This window comes from Rhamphochromis sp. 'chilingali', assembly GCF_963969265.1.
Source record: "Rhamphochromis sp. 'chilingali' genome assembly, chromosome: 9".
NCBI lineage: Eukaryota > Metazoa > Chordata > Actinopteri > Cichliformes > Cichlidae > Rhamphochromis > Rhamphochromis sp. 'chilingali'.
In genome coordinates this window covers 8,226,476-8,243,611 of record NC_137936.1, presented here as the reverse complement: position 1 = coordinate 8,243,611, position 17,136 = coordinate 8,226,476, and the positions used below count along the sequence as shown (strand labels likewise).

General features: G+C 40.9%; 1 protein-coding gene across 17 annotated transcripts in view; it reads right to left on the bottom strand.

Moving 5' to 3' along the window:
• foxp1b (forkhead box P1b) overlaps window positions 1-17,136 on the bottom strand; it is a 147,131-nt gene that overhangs the window by 88,200 nt on the left and 41,795 nt on the right. For 15 of the 17 annotated variants that reach the window (XR_013972779.1, XM_080891489.1, XM_080891493.1 and 12 more), the window contains one exon: window positions 9,196-9,262. The exons of 1 other annotated variant lie outside the window; for it this stretch is intronic. The gene's annotated coding sequence lies outside the window, so the exon portion shown is untranslated. Of the gene's footprint in view, window positions 1-9,195; window positions 9,263-14,352; window positions 14,474-17,136 lie in introns of those variants that run through there. One more of the 17 variants, XM_080891481.1, reaches the window with a different exon arrangement.

The window sequence follows — 17,136 nt, the reverse complement described above, 5'->3', positions numbered from 1 at the left end:
CTTAACTGCATCATTTATGTCCATAATAACAGCATCATCATTACAGGGCTCAAATTAAATTACACTGTAATTAGCATATCAAAGTGATTGGTTAAAGTTTAAAACAAATACCCAATTTTGTTAATGAACATCTGTAATCACCGTGTAGACTCTCAGTGAAAACATCCAAAACAAATATGTGTTTTGGAGAAGGGGAGGAATAGCCCCCACAAACGACATGCCCGTATGTATACATGTGCGTCTGTGTGCATCACAGTGCTGCTGGTGCTGGGGTGGGGGGTGGGGGCGTTTTACCTGGAGAGCTCCACACGCTCAGGATATATTTCCCAAACTCCAGGAGATCAAAGATCCAATTTCCCACACTTGCCACTTCAGGAGCTCATCAATAAAATACTAATCACTTCACGGCTGATTCTGAGAGTGGAGCCGCAGCCAAAGGCTTAGGGAGACTTCCATATCGCAAAAAAACACCTCTCCTCTGACTGTCTTGACTGTTGTTGAGCGTGCGCACACGCTTCATCAACAGCCGCACATATAATTTGCAGTCAGGTTTTATCCAATAGCTGTCCTGCCGCTTTACCTTACAAACATGGCGAGTGTTAGCATAGAGCCTCAGACCCTGACAGAAATCACATACGCCTTATTTCAAACGCATATTAATGATCTGGCACTTTCATCAGCTACACATTATAGACATTTTTCAAATTTTGCACAATAAAAAGCCCAACGACTACCTTTGTTTCCCCAACAACAGCATTTCTTTTTCCACCTCTGCTAATAACGCACCAAAAAAGTGGCAGCAGCTAGTGGTGTGCATTATCAGAAATGCACTCGTCAAATTTTAAAGAAGTGGCATCTTATTTTATTCATTAAGAAATCCATTAAAAGGCCTTATTCCTTGCAAGTATGTAAAAGATGTGCCTTTCAAGGTAGAGCTGGGGCAAATCCACTCCATCAGCTAATGACGGCACTCATTACACAGAGAAGCTGGCTAATGAAGGCGCGGTGGCCGGCCGATCCCCTCACCCAGCATAAAGCCCTATGAAATGCTAATATCTCACTTCTAATTAAAGGATACTAAGTCCAAATGCACCTTCACGGCTACTAGCCGGCAACATAAATTTTATTTTTTAACACTACACTACACCCAGAGATGTGCCTGAGCAACATTCCATTAATTCATATTTTAATACCCTCACCAGTCCTGCGTTAGCCATGCTGCCTGCCTCTACTCTACCTTTTCTCGCCTCTATCAGCTTTATATTGTGAGTAAGCACATCATTACGCTTTCTAAGAGTATTTTTTTTCTTTTCTTTTTTTGTTTGCTGCTTTTTGTTAGTGCACATTTTGCTTTAAAGTGCTTCCAGAGATAAACACTTATGCACACATAGCCTTTATGCGTGTGTCACAGGGGAAAGGTCATGAAAAAACAAAGAAAGAAAAAAAAAAAAAAAGGGAAAATATGCCAGCATTGCCCCTGCTGCACATGTACGCATTTACAATGTTTACACATCTTTGGCTGTAAATATGTTTACAAGAAAACCCGGTGCCTTTCTCAGAAACTGACCTTGAAGCCAGTAAACAAACCTCTTCACAAAGTTCATTAACGTCAAAGAGGGTATAGTCTTTTTCCCTTAGATGAAAAACAAAATAAAGAAAAGGTCAGCGCCATTAGCTTATCAAGAAAATATAACTGCAATGGAGTGGAAATTATAGTTAGGCCTGAACAAATACTGATGAAATAATGAGCAGGATGTGAGTCTTAACTATGGTTCAAAATAAACGTGAAAAAAGGTCTATTAATCATTCATTGCCAGGTAAAAATGTGAACTGGTGGGTAATGATTTGATAAATTCTTTGCATCTTCCTCTGTGTATGTGTCATGTTGTTTTAAGGTCACCGTGACTCATTTAGGTATTCAATAAGAGCAACTGTGAAAATCAGATTAAAAAAATGCAATGCAAAAGATTTTTTTAGGAAGAAAAAGATGTGGTTTAAAGTTGTATTATTCTGAGGTGTAATCTTAAAAAAACAAACAAACCTCACACCGCCATAATTAGTAAAAGAAAAAATCCATTTGTGTTTTGAGGTGAACACACAGAAATTACTTTACATTTAGTGCATCCGTAAAAAGCATGACTTTAAAGGTCAGTGTTAAGAACATATCACATGACGTCTGTTTGATCCGAGCCCAAGTATTTTCCCAAGGATTCTATGGCTCTGTACTGTGTAAATCACGCAGTCTGACCTTCTACATTCCTCATGCTCTGTCCTCCCATTCATCCACAGGCACAGATAATACTGGGCAAATATCATAAACGTGAGGATTTTAGGATTGAGGTGAGGCCGCCATCATCCTCTACCAACTGGGGAAAAGAAAGCCCATGCATCTGAAAGAACCCCATTTCCAACTACTGCCAGACTAACCTGTGGTGAAGTTACCTGACCCTAATACCTAAAAAGCCTCAATGCCGACCTCAGATGAATGCCAATTTGAGTATCGTGTGTTTTTTCCCATTTTAATGACAGTTTTCCTGGGTTTTTCTATCTGTAACAGCATTAATTTGCACTTCTGCAATACAATCAACTAAACTGGTAGTTACAACAACCCATATTTCAGCAAACTACAAAAAATTAGAGTAAAAAAAGCCACAGCCACCAGAACGCTACATTTCCTCTGCAGTATCCCAGGCTTTCTGGAGGTTGTGCGGTTGTGATTCCATCCAAGTATCATAAAGAGCCTCTAAGTCTCGCCAAGACGTTTCCAGTTCAAACGCGGCGTCGGCTTCGGGCCAGGGCGTGACCTGCAGCTGAACTGGCCTCCGCTCGGCCACAGGGAGGAGGGCAACAGCCGCTCCAAACACATCACCGCACCCCCTTCTCCCTCCCACCACCCCGATAAATAACCTAACACAGCAAACAGAGGCCCATCAGTCAGCCCACACATAGCTAACACCGCGACGGGGACAGAGATCGATGGGGAGATACAGACAAATAAAGAAAGACAAAAGGAAGGCGAGAAAAGAGGGCACAGCGACGAAGAGATGTGGGGGTACACTGTGAGGGCATCTAACACTACAGAGTAGTTAAATATCACACAGGAGCCTGAGCCAAGCAGCGTCGAAGGCCAAGTACTGTAAGACTGTGAAAGCCAGGCTATTTTGCCGAGCTGTGACATTTGTTTCTTATTGTCTAAGTGGCAGCTGAAAGCATCTCCCTGCGAGGGCCCCTCGGCTTTGCTCTGGCCCGCTTTGACAGGGAGGTAACCATATTAGGACGTGTATGGTAAAGTAAACAATAACATAGTTGCAATGAGATGGAAATTTTTCAGCTAATGGTGTTTGTCATTCCTGTTTTCAGTGCACTGAACAGGCCTATGTTTTTTCTAGCTGGCCAAAGAGACTTTGTTTATGAAAACAAGGCAGGAGCCAAGGCTAAAACCACAGTATTAAAAAAAAGAGTGAGGGGGGAAGACTGTAAATAAATGTTACTTTAAAAAATGTCTCTACCTTTTTCATTTGATTACATAAATAAACCCACATTTGGTTAGAAATAGCTTTTCAGTTTTTCTCTCCCTTTCAGGCCATGTTCACACAATAGCGGCTAAGTCTGAAAACACCTCTCTGCTTCTCCCCGCAGCAGCTGGTAACATCAATATTTCAGCTGTCTATCGCTATATATACCGTATTACATTTTTATTCTATATATAACATATAGCATGACCATTACCTACACTGGGCTTGCATGAACCCATGCAAACAGGAAGCAGAGGAGCTTTCTTTTCAGTTGCCAATCAGCAAAAGGTACAGTGTCTCGTAGTGTCTCGAGGTGTCACTGATGAAAAGTCTCCACTCGTACTACACGTACACAACAAGCCTTAACCCAAGGTATTTCCAACATTTTCATCTTGGAATTAGTAAAGCTGTCCGAGATCCTGCGTCTGCATGTAGACGAAAGGCCAAAGCGCACAGGGACTGCAACGGTGAACATGTGGACAATTCCAACAAGAAACAATAAGCTCATGAAACTGTTTCAATATACTACTGTGGTTACATTCACTGACATAGAAATAATATCATAAAGGAAAATAAGATGCAGATGTCTGAACACAAATTCACAGCAGAGGTCAAATAAAACTAACAGCTTGAAACTAAAAGCAGTCCTAACAACATTACAACAGAATCAGATCAGACCTACGCCAATGATCCCATCCATTCAAAGGGACCAAGTCACAGGAAGTAAATCTAAATTCTTAAAATCAACTTTAAATTATATGAACACTACAGGCCAATACCAAATATCTTGACAATACTGACCTTTAAAGGGCCAAAAGCAGAATAGTTCACAATGGAGGAAGCTATCAAAGCTCATTAACTGTGTCACATTATTCACTTTAATAAATCCTACTCTGCTCTACAAAAGAGACAGGGCTGCAGATGGTTATGAAAAGGAAGCTGATGGTAGAAGTGTGCCTTTGAAACAAACAGTGTACATTTAGCATTCTTTTTAACTAGCTTGTTGACTAAAATTTGAAATCTATCATCCCTTTAATAAAACCCAGTCAGAAGGGCGTGCGTGGTAAAAAACAGTAAACAGCAAACACAAGTGTCTAGTGTGCTAGCACATTCTGCAGTATTTACCAACTATTTTGCTGAAGAGCCTTGATGGTATCGCACCAGCAACCAAGAACCTACATTTGCATGCCCTGAGAAAGCGCATTGGCACTTTCAGGTGAGACCAAGTGTCTCAGTTTTCAAAATGTTAGCTCATGAGAATAACTCTTAATTGCTAATTTTAGCAGGTACTTTCTACAGCCATGTTTTAGTTGCCATTCAGTCAGTACTAAGGCTGAGTAAATCACTAGTGTGGACAAATTTTGTACTTGAGCTCCAGCTTTAATTATGACTCAGTAGTCAAAAGTTTTTGACACTCTCCAGAAAATCAAATAAGCTAATGAGTGGGAACAGTATATGGTGTGAAATGGAGACCCGTGGCAAACTCTGGATTGAATAAAAACAGGGAGATATTATTAAATGTGTCTGGGTTCAAAGGCCCAATTTGTTGTTAATTTCAACATCCATTATGAGCTATTTAAAAACAAATGTAGCCCTCACTCTGCTTTATGTTTCACTGGTCACTTGCTCTTCTCCTTGTCCACTCCCTCGCTATCTTTTCGGGGTTAAGATATAACCGCATGTTTGTGTGTGTGTGTAGGGAAAAACAAAGACTCTGATATTTTCCAGCCCTTTGAATAACTACTGCTGAGTCATTGGTCAGCTATTCAAAAAAAGGGCTTTACCTCGGCCTGAAGTTATTAAAGGAAAGTCTTATTCCAGGTTCACATGAGTATTACTTTAGGCACCAAGTACATACAGTCAACTATAGGAAGCAGAAGCAGACATGCAACTCCTCCACTTCTGTGCTCTCCACATGTTGACTTTCTTTGTTTGGTTTTTACCCGCCTCTCTTCAGCTCTCGCTCCATCTCAGCCTCATTCCTAATCTCACACCAAAAATGCAAGCTGTTTATTTGCGTAGGTCTGAAACCATTCCATTAAGTAGCCCCACCAGGTGCTTTATCCCTAAAAGGGATTTGTTTTTCTAAAATAAACGGAGAAAGCAAAGGACTGCCAAAGTGATATCTACCATGACATGAAGTGAGCGCAACAAAGTCAAACTATCTAAATAAGAGGCACTGAGGCTTCAAGGAACTTTATGGAATTTTCATACATAGCCACAAACATTCATGTAGTGGAAACAAACAGGAATCTGTAGAATGTGTGCAATATATAAATGTACTGCTGTGCTTTAGGTGGTGAGGGTGTATGTACATAAGATATTCCATCCGTCTCAGCACCACTGCTTTGCTGTAAAGGCAGTCTGACAGATGCTTCCCTAGGTTACCACAAAAAACCCTGTGTAGTCATTTTGCTCAGAAGACAACAAATCAATCCCATTTATTAGCTCTATTTCATCTTTTCTGAAGCTGAGACACAAGGCCAAGACTGAGAAAGAGAGCTCTGGCACTTTTCCTCTCACTTTTGTGATTTTCTTTTCATCTCGCTATAAGACAACTCATCTGCAGATGGAATTTGCTTACTTCTGTCACCTCAGTCAATCTCACACGAGGGCTCTGTCACGTTAGCCGTCTGCACCTGGTAGCCGACTGACATTATCAAAGCTGCTCACTCGCCGAGGCAGACCAGAGAGTACACATCCATCAATATGTTCCAGACCAAGAGAAGACATGGCTGTCTGATGCTGATAGAAAAATAGATTGAAACTTGTCAAATGCGCTTTTCTACAAAAAAAGATATTTTAAGTAGCTTCAAGATCGCACATCTGTGATGACATTATAAGTAGGATTCCACCTACCTCACGACTACAGATAATTCCTATTCAGAGAGTTGCACGGAAAGAATCTCGCCCCATTGTGTAACATACGGTACTGAACATAAGGCGCGAATTTAACTGTGCAACCTGTTTAGTCAGACAATACGAAGGCAGACGATCTGCCAGAGTGTGTACCGATAGCAGCTGATGCACCCATGGGAGCAGAGCATCAGATAGGGAACGCAGACAGTGGCCAGGTGAGGGTGTTTAGAATGCTTTGACACATCCTGCGATCTCAATCAACAGGAAAAGGCAGAGGCATACGGTCGCTGTATGTCTCTGCGCTGGTCTGTATTGTGACGCCTTTGTAGTGACGATAATTTTTCATTTTCACGCTGCCTTGCATCTATTCTGCCTGTCACTGTTTTTAGCCGCAGCAGATAAGCTCAGAGAGTAGATTACGGTACTTACAGTGCATGAAAAACACAGCAACAAAACTGCAAATGACAGAAGCGTTTTACTTTCTTGCTAGAAATCTCCCCCATGTGGCACTTTCGCTACAGCGAGTTGTTTATTATGTTCCAAGCTAGGCATAAGCGATTAAAGGAGCTCTTAAGAATCAAAGTGTTATAAATGCATGGAAACACAGCCGGCTGTAAATGCCACAGAATTAGAAGCTTACCGAGCCTAATACTAATACATGGCAATTTTCAGCTTGATGCTGATATAAAGAAATTACTTTTTTAAAGTAAGCAATAAATGCAGTCAAGGGAACGATTACAGAGGCCCTATTTTCATCCCGGCATAAATCTCAACACGACCTTTCTGCGGGTCCAACTCATGAATCCACTTGTTTATTCTTAACGCTTCCATAAAAAGTAGATTAAACAAAGCAACTTCAACAGCTAAATGAAAGCAATATAAGCATTCACAGCAAAGCAAGAATTACAAGACGTGCCTCTTTGCACATTGTGTTCTTCTCTCCCTTACATGGATTCATGAAATTCAAATGACATCCAACATGAGAGGATAAGACTTTGAAAGACCTCAAAACAGGGGAACATGTTTTGGGCATCTGAGGATTGTCTTTTTTTTTTTTTTTATTGGGTTGGAAAGCTGGATGTCATCAGGTCTGAATAAATTGGCCAAAAAGGAGGCAAACACACGGCACACATCAGAAGCAGCCCTATCACAGAAATATGCCCGTATGATGATAAATATTCCAGATATCCAAATCAAAACTTTTGTCAGTAGCCTGCACCTCAAGTATATGTCATACTCTAAAGTGCATGCTTTTAAAATAAATATTTTTAAAAGTGCGTTCAGTCCAAATGGAGAGAAAAATGAGCACCATACATGCTTTTTACACACTCGTCCTCTTTGACTCGATTGCACTTTAAAAGAGCTTTAAACACCAAGACATATTAATCCCATAAGCTGCCGCGGGGATTTCTGCATTAGTGATGCAATCAAAATCACATTGGAAGCTTGTGTCAACAATTAAGCTGATCTTGCCACATTAACATTAATTACACAACCATTTGGAAGATTTCAGTGCTGATCTTACATCTGGAGCAGGCAGCTGAGGGCTCTGGTGGAGTGGACCTGAGTATGCGGAGAATGCACTCCAGATAAACTCTCAACATGAGTCCTCTGCTTCCATTTTTTTCCCAAGGCTGAATCTTGTAAACGTGGTAGTGACTGAATCCCAAAAAAGAAGACCAAAGGCTTACTGATACATTGTTACATTGCAGAGAAGAGAGAGTCCTACAGTGTAACTGTAACAACACTTAGATATTTGTTTTCAGAATGTACGGAGAAGCTGCAGCTGTTAATATTTAAGACAGGATTTGTCTACAGGCAGGTGTTTTTTATTAGCAATCCAATATGACATTTTTAACATGCCACTTGAAGAAATATATTCAAAGAAAAACACTTGCAAAGTCTCTCTCGGTTCAAGAGTACAAAGAGTACAATCTCTTTTTTTTTTTACTGATCACACAACTATTCATTTTAATATTTATCAAATCAACTAAACAAAACCAAACAAACATGAGTTACATTACTCAGAATAGCTTTGTTGCCATTTAAAAAGCTACCTACAATGAAAGCACTGCTACCCATGTCCAACATACCCACTCACAAGTCACAGCATGTTTTTGGGGGGGAGCTAGTGAGTGAGAGACAGAAAAGAAATAATACAAAGAGAGATGAAAGAAAATATGGCAAAGAGAGGGAGATGAGGTGAGCTTTAAGTTGTACGAGACAGAAAACAGACGCACTCCTCCTCTGAAGCCCTGAGCTCCTGAAGTGTTATCACCCCCCACCCCCCGCATGCAAAGCACTTCTCCAAAGTCCTACTAAGCCTCACCCAATCGCTCCATCCAGAAGTTCACATCCAGGGGGCCTCAGACTCTCTCAGACAGAGAAACGGGTGTGAGAAGCAAACCTGAGATACGGGTGATATGCCAACCATAGCAGCTGTGTGTGTACTCCAACTCCCTTGTCTTGTTTGGTAAACACAGCATTACCTTATTTTAGCTAAAACCTTCCTAAAAATCTAGTTACTGTCCGTACGCCCCTGCGTCCAATTAGTCCTTCAACACTAAAAACCTTTTTAAAATCAAACCACTAACTTTCTTAACTAGCCACGGTTCTAGTTTCTGATCAGCAGCTTCTCTAAACACTAACAGAGTGCACCTGTCAAGTCCCCGGCCCACCCTCTTGGCCCTACATGCACACACAAAAATACAGTACACAAACAAGAAAACCACCCTGCATTCAGTTACTTATTAAGCCCTTTCAATAGAGCATTCGCACACACATGCTGGGTCTGGAGTCTGGTAAATGATTGTGTGTTTACCTTCCACGAGGACTTGCTTATTTAAAGCAATCTTCAGTTCCAGCGGTGGTGAAACAGCCTCCTCGCCCTGCAGACACAAAACGGGAGAATTATTTAGAATTCTGAAATAATTACCGCTGCAATGTTCGTCATCAGCACCCTCGAGCCAAATTACAAAAAAAAGAAACACGAGGTACACAGGTGTAAACTACAAGCAGCCGGCAACGAGCCAGCGGCTTCCACCAGTTGCTATCGATTGGAATTGATAACCGGCGCAAACAGTCTTATATGTTCTGAGAAACCATCAGAAAGAAATCAATTCTCTACATTCCTGTGCTGTTTGCCTCCCCTTGTTTGTATGAAGCTGTACAAGCAGTCAGTGTACCTTCCTCAGCTGCTAGGAACGTAAAAGCAACCATTTCAGCTCAGAGCGGGGCAGGAGGCACCTTTCCTTTATCTTCCTGTAGCCTACTATTGTCACCGTCCGACACATCCTCGCATTTCCATCTGCCTGTTAACTACAACTACACCCACTGATGATAACAAGTGAACAATGGGGCTGTCTGTGAGTGAATGGTTTATTTGCAAGACAAAAACTTTTCATATTACTGACAGAGGATGCCCTTCTTGGCACCCCCTGCTGGTGAACACACCTCAACTATACCTGCTCTGCCCTCGCTCTACTCCCCTGGGTGGACCTGATCTGAATTCACGGCTTTCCTAAGTGAGCACTCAACCCAGGCGAAGAAAGATGAAAAAAGAAAGAAGGAAACAAAATCTTATTTTTATGGTAAACTGAGAAGTGACTGTGGACCAATATCTCAGGTGAATTTGAATAAAAGCATTAAAGCATATCCAAATATGAAAAAAAGGCTCCAACTCCCTCTCCCGCTGTTCTTTTTTGCCGTTTACATTTGGCAGTCAAAAATGTGGCCGGGCATTTGTGAAAGTGTATATCTAAAGCATGCCGAACGCAGATAAAAACAACCCGGACCAACGTGCCCAGTTTCAGCGTTAATTATGAGTTAAACGCCCTTGTTGAAAACGCGAGTCAACATGCAGCTCGCTCTGAACTCTACCGAGGGTTGAACAATCATTGAAAATGGACCATTCCCACACAACTACCCTATTATTGTGATTCATTACACTTCAATTAACATATCATCAATGGAATCGTAAATCAATGGTGAGTGGTGACAAATGACAGATATTTTCAGTTTCAAACTACTAAACATCATTAATTCCCATCACCTGAAAGAGCCCCGGGAGCTAAATGAGTTTACCCAATGCATAACATCCATTTAGATAAATGTTCCATCATTTTAATGATGGAAAATTTGTACTGGAGAGAAAAGGCAACAACGGGATCCTGATAGCAGCTGTACGCCTTTTCTCCTTGTAATATAAAGCCCATCTTGTAATACCTAAACAGATAATTGTCTCCATTTCAAACAGCACAGGGTTGTAATATTGCCATTTAGAACAGTGGGGGTGCACAGATCGTAGGGTGAGGATAAACAAGCACATGCTGCTTAGCCCGGTTGGGAAAAGGGAACCCATCACACACTCCCACATTGAGATTTTAGGGAATAGAACAACTCCTGGTTGAGATAATTACCCACCAAGGTGGGTTATGTGCATGCTCAGTAAGAGGCCAAATCTAAGAAAATGAATCTAAATGCAACAATTTTAAAAGACAAAGGAAACTAAGAAGCATTTTCTAAGGTTCTCATGCAAAGTCTTGGCTGGCTGTTGCATATCTGCCGTGCCATTTGGTTAAAAAAAAAAAAAAAAAAACCAACACAACGGCACATAGGACAACAAAGTACTTTTGACATGGAAATCTCACAGTGCAGTGACACGTAAAACTGATACTAACTGCACAGAGTTACACCAGTGATACAAACAAAACAGCACTTTGTTCCACCTAAACCTTTCAGCTAAACTCGTGCAACAAACAACATCTTGGTGAGCACAGAATTCCAATAATCTGCTGGATACAAACTCAATAGAAAAATACCTGTTTGTCAGTTATAGCCTGCAGTTAGCCATTAATCTTGGACTTTCCCAAGGGGGCATGTTCCAGGCTTGTAGTAGCAAAGCTACTAAAAAAACGCATGTTCTGTCATAATTAGTTGCTCTGTGTATTTTCTCCATATTATCTTTCCAGTACAGTCACTCGGATTGTGTTTTCTTTACCTGGGTGGGTTGCTGGATTGATGACAACTCCTGGAAAGAGGTATAAAGCAAAACAAGACTTGATGTCTTGCTGATTTCTGTCAAAAATGACTCGCATATCTCAGCAGCGATTGCTTAAAAGTAAAAGATAATGAGCAGGAAGCTTTGACTTTCATTAATTATATACACTTAATTGAAATATGTATTCCACTATGTTTTCATTGAAGAGGTAGTGGAATACTGATAGTGTTACTTCTGTTACTGGATGCCACTTGAAGTAGCCTGAGAAATTTTAAAAACTGGCTACTAGTATGTACAAAGACTACAATGTAAGATATACATAATGAAATGATACAAAAATGAACATTACATTTTTAAGTTAATTATGCATGAAATTTTTATTTGTGCCGCTACGAGACCTTTTTATTAGCCCGATAGCTTTCAGGTGATCCATAAAAATGTTTCCATTTTGTATGCAAATACCACAGGGCTTCATTGTAGTCATGGTGGGAAAAACATGCAAACACCTTATTTTCAGAGGAAATGGAACAATCAGAAGGGTTTTTTGCTATGGTAATGAACGGCTGTGGTTACATGTGAGTGTGAACAAAGACTCATTTTATTCTGTCCACAAACCTGTGAAGTGGACTTTCCTATTTTTTGAAGGGGTCACAGCTTCACAATATGCTCTCTAGTCACAGGTAAGTTATCAGTGCCTTTGGCTTTGTTGTAAGATTGCATGTTCAAAATATGAATTAATACCCCTCCACTGAAACGCACCCAATCCCAACAAAAGGCCTGCATTCACTGTGGACAGCTCTTCAGCTCCTCTAATGGACAGGCTCTCCTCTCTCTTCACACCGTGCAGACAAAAAGATGAGGGCCCATGAATATTTACCACTAAGTAAAGTTATTCCATTAATTACTCTAAGCACGCTTAATACTATATCTGTGGCTACTTCTGTGGCGGCTTGTTAATGAACCTTCACATATCATTACCATATTAATTAATGCTCAACTCAATGGTTGTCAATAGGAGGCTGCCAGAGTTGTCTCGTGGTTCTTTACAGCCCATCCTGCATGTTTGGTCCACTTAGCATCAGCATCTGAATAATTCTACAGCATCTATTTATCATGCCAGGCTATAATAGTCTGTTTGAATCTAAACAAAAAAAGTTGAGATACTGGTTTAACGTAGCTAAAAGCATTGTGTAAATAAAATAGTGTGTAGAAGAGTTGTAGTTGTGTAGAGTCACTGATATGCAGGGTCACTGGTATTTGTTTTTAGGGTGTGTGCAGGAGATTTTCCTAGTCACTGTCTGTGCAATGAAACACAGGAAAATCTAAAGCATGACTCACTTCTCAACAAACGCAGCTGCTTACTGTATGATCTGATCTGCCAAAAGGGCTGACTGCACACTATTTTCCCCCTCTTTTCTTCTGGGCTTTTATTAAGAAGGACTGATTAAATGAAAACCATGGCTAAGTCTCATAAAGTCTAAAAAGTCAGCATTTTAAAAAAGTGGAGAAAAATGCATTGTTGTGTTTTTTTCTTTTTAATGTGATTGGCAGGATCAGGGCGTTATATTGTAACACCCACACAGACTGTAAACAACAGCACTTTCTGACACGCAAACAGACTCAAAACCCACCAATTAAACCCAACTTCAATCCAGCCAGCCCTTATTCTGGGTGCTTATTTTCAGATTCTCTTTTTCTAAGCTTAAAAGGCAACAGTGCAGTCTGGTGAATGTCAGGCCTGTCTGATCCCCCAGATTCTTTGGACCTGCCCTCACGTTTTGCTGAGCTAAGAACAAAGTACACAGAGCGCAGCTTTTCTCCATGGAGTGCTTTGCTGTCTTAATATTAACGAAGTGGACCCAAAACAAGCAAGGACAAACATTTCTTTACACTATTCAAATGTGCCCACTGAATATAAAATGTCTCATCGACCACTGAATGCATGCCGCTGTTTACTGATCCATCAGAGAATCGCACTTTGTTTATTATTCTGTCAGCAGAGAAGTCACAGCCAGTGCAGTTCAGCATCCACGGTCAAGAAAGGTTTCACACTTAACATGCAAAATCAGATCAGGCCGGTCGAAATGTTTAACCCCGCTCCTGTATGTACAGCAATGTACAGCACAGCACACACGGCCAGAACATTATGCAATCCCATTTTTACAACAAACCCCTTTCCACCCTGTCAAGCAGGAGGACTGTCAATTCTACCCAGCCATATCAAGTTACCACTCTCGCCCAGGTCCCAGCTCCTCTCCAACCACAGATCCTGTGCGCTATTAATATCAATAAGCTGCAGATTCCATTTCCCCAGACAAAGACAAAGGGAGAACAAGATGCGATGAGTGAGGGGAGGAACTAGTACCCTTACGCATCGTGGGGTTAGTAGTCACTCTCACCTCCAACCCTGCTGCACTGAACAAAAGGAATATTTTGCACATGTAAAGCCGGACAATGTCAACTTTAACTAATAGGTCATATATTTTCCAATCATTTGTGGCTGTTTTTAACTGGGACAGCACAACACACACCCCTCAGTACTGCTGCAGCTAACGTTCCTTGAGGTTTCCTTGAGTCTTTTTTTGTTTGTTTGTTTGTTTGTTTTGCACGTCTATCTTAAAGAATTTAGATTTAATTCTGTTTGCCAGAGCATGAGCAGAAATGAACAAATTAACAAAATGATTCATTGCTTGTTTCATCTCTTTAGAAAACTCTCTAAACACTCGAATACTTCACTGAATTCACCCTTTTGCAATCTTACACTGTACGGCAATTATTATACATGTTGAGTAGCATTGTATTATGACCAATAGAAAAAGGCATTGCCATCTACACCCTATACATAAAATCTGTCAATCACTTACAGAACACACCTACAAAGACGCTCGTACAGACTCGCAGTCATGGAGCACTGTGCCATAAAAGGAATGACGAGGAGGAGAAAACAGTGTAAAGATAATATAATCTTCACAGACTTACCTTCCAACAGTTAAACAGACTTTCATCATGTTTACAAAACTGTATATTCATTCATATTTCCTCCAAGCACTGAGTGTTTGAAATCCACTTCGGAAGAAGAGGAGAAAGCTGGCAGTGAAAGTAGTCTAAGTAGTAATGAGGTAGTCAAGTGAGTTTGCATGTGTGTATAAGAGAGAGTGAAAGAGAGAGAGAGAGAACTAGCCTGGCCAGACGGAAGAGCTGAGAGGTACTAAAGGTATGTGGTCAAAACACAACAAAAGTCGGCGCCGTGCTCTAAATTAAACATGCAGGAAGAGGCCCGTTTGCATAAACACAAACACTCAGCAAATGAAGAACTAGCACGGAGCAGACGCCTGCTGGGAGCCCTACCTGTCCTAGCCTCTTTTAATTAGACAAGAGCATACAGAACAAATGAACATCAGCGAGGTCAAAAAAACAGAACAGGAAAAACAAAAAAAAAAAAAAAAAAAACTTCCTCATGCCTCTGATGACACGAACAGAGGATTTCCCAACAGTTACACAGAAGGCACTTGACTTTCTCTACACTTTGTCAAACACCATACATGAGCATTTTACTTTTACATCCACACAGCTAATTACTTCATCAATAGGCACTCTGCAAGGCTGAGGATAAAATTCTGACTAAATAAAATGTACCAGTCTAAAAATGTCACCAGAGCATGAAGTCTTCAACATGAAACTACTTAATTACAACCTAAAATACTAATTAAATTTTTAAATATCAAATTTAATTAATGTAAGTAGGTCATTTTTTGGTGTGGGCTTTCATTAAATGATGTCCTCGATTAAAATGAAAGTACACCTTGTGATCTTCTTGTTCTTCCTTACATATGCTTCTCTTCTTCCCACCCCCTGGTGGAAAACCTGAATTTTAGCAGGGAGGAAAAAGTGATTTTTACGAACATCCATCGTCCAATGCCTTTCTTCCTAAAGACACTGCTGTTCCCACTCTCCTCTCTACACCCCTGATCCCTCCCCCACACCTTCTTATTTGCTTCATCTGTTTCTTGGGCCAGGAATGCAGAAGTTTGTGCTGTAAGTGGGAAGCTCCTGAAAAAAGCGAGAGAAAAGAAAATCCTATCTTAGTAAAAACAAAACAAAAAGAATGGAAGCTGAGCCCCTCCAGAAAGTCTAGAGAGAAGCATCAGATGCTGAGTGACACATACTGATGTGGCCAGTCAAAGATGCAATTTTCATGTGAAACCCTCTCAAATGGATCAGGGGAAAAGGAGGGGCTAGGGGTGAGGCGACACAAGTTGACAGGAGAGGAGCGAGAGAGAGAAATTGAGGGGTGAGAGAGGGTAGGATAGAGGGATAATAAACAGGGTGTTGGGTTTCAAAGGCAAGGGGGACACAGGCATTCCATTGTTCAAGCCAATTATCAGTAGAAAATAATAACAACAGATGGATCCAGAGCGGCCAACTTGTGCCGGAGCACCGTAGCGCTGGAGAACAGATGATGAAATGTGAGAATGCTGTTGGAGGGGCAAGAGGGACAGGAGGGGTGGGGAGGTGCTGCTGCCCTACACACACACACACACACACACACACACACACACACACACACACACACACACACACACACACACACACACACACACACACACACACATAAAGTGACACACAGCTCCTCACACCAGATGTGAACTTCTACAAGGACAGCATAATATGTGCTCTCTGGCCACCATTTGTACCGTACAATAGTTTAGTCAACAGCACCACGTGTTCAAAAGGGGCATCTGAAGTCAGATGACACATATGGCCCCCGTGTTGCCATGTGATAAATTCAAATCTGTGCATTCCTTTGGTGCTCAACAAAGCGGGGTCATTTGTTGGTGAACACATGCTTGTTGCTGTAACAACAATAAAGCATGTAATACACAGAATGAACATGCATTTTATTTATTTATTTTTCTTTCACTCTGATGACCTCCTGTGATGTTGTCATTTGATGTTTTACAGCATATTTTATGTTCACAGGAAGAACAGAAAGCTTCACTAGTGCAGCGGAGGCAGACCTCATTGACTCTGGCTTCATTCACAGATCCCTCATATCATCCATGGACTGACAGGCAGCGGAGGGGGCTTGCAACCTTAAAACAAAACCAATTCTCTGTGTGTCCTGTCAAGGGTGGGAGATGTCTGCAGATAGCAGTACAAAAGATCTGCCCTTCCTTTCCACAAGAAAAGAGAAGTTTTCATTTCATTAACTCCAGACTAAAGCGTAATTATCTCCCTGCAGACCTTAATCACCAACAGAAGGATAATAGAACAAAAAGCAGTTTCTTCTTCAGTCATTAAAGTTTTTTTTAATGTTGTTGTTCTTTTTTCCTTTCCTCCGCACTTTAGACGAGTCCATCAAACAATGCAAAAGATTAATGGGGGCTGGATTAAAGTCTCATTTTCAAAAACTGTTAGTTAAGGAGGTTAAAAGATTTTGGCCGATTTGCTTGAATGCGTCATCTTTGGCTCCTTTTTATCAGGCGGTTTGACCTGTTGACCAGCAGGGGCTTTGGGTTGGCTCTGAAAGGATCACGATGTTGGATCAATAAACGATTCGATTAAAAGTGGTAGAAAAAAAAGCAAATATAATCAGTCTGAACACCAAAACACCTCTTTACAATTGTATATAATCTAAATGACTAGCATTGCTTGAAGCTGCTTGTGATATTATACCGTGAATGAAAAATCCCAGGAGGATTGTATAGACGGATTTCTGCAGCAGGAAGAAAAAAAGAATGGAAAACTTTGCCTAGATTTAAT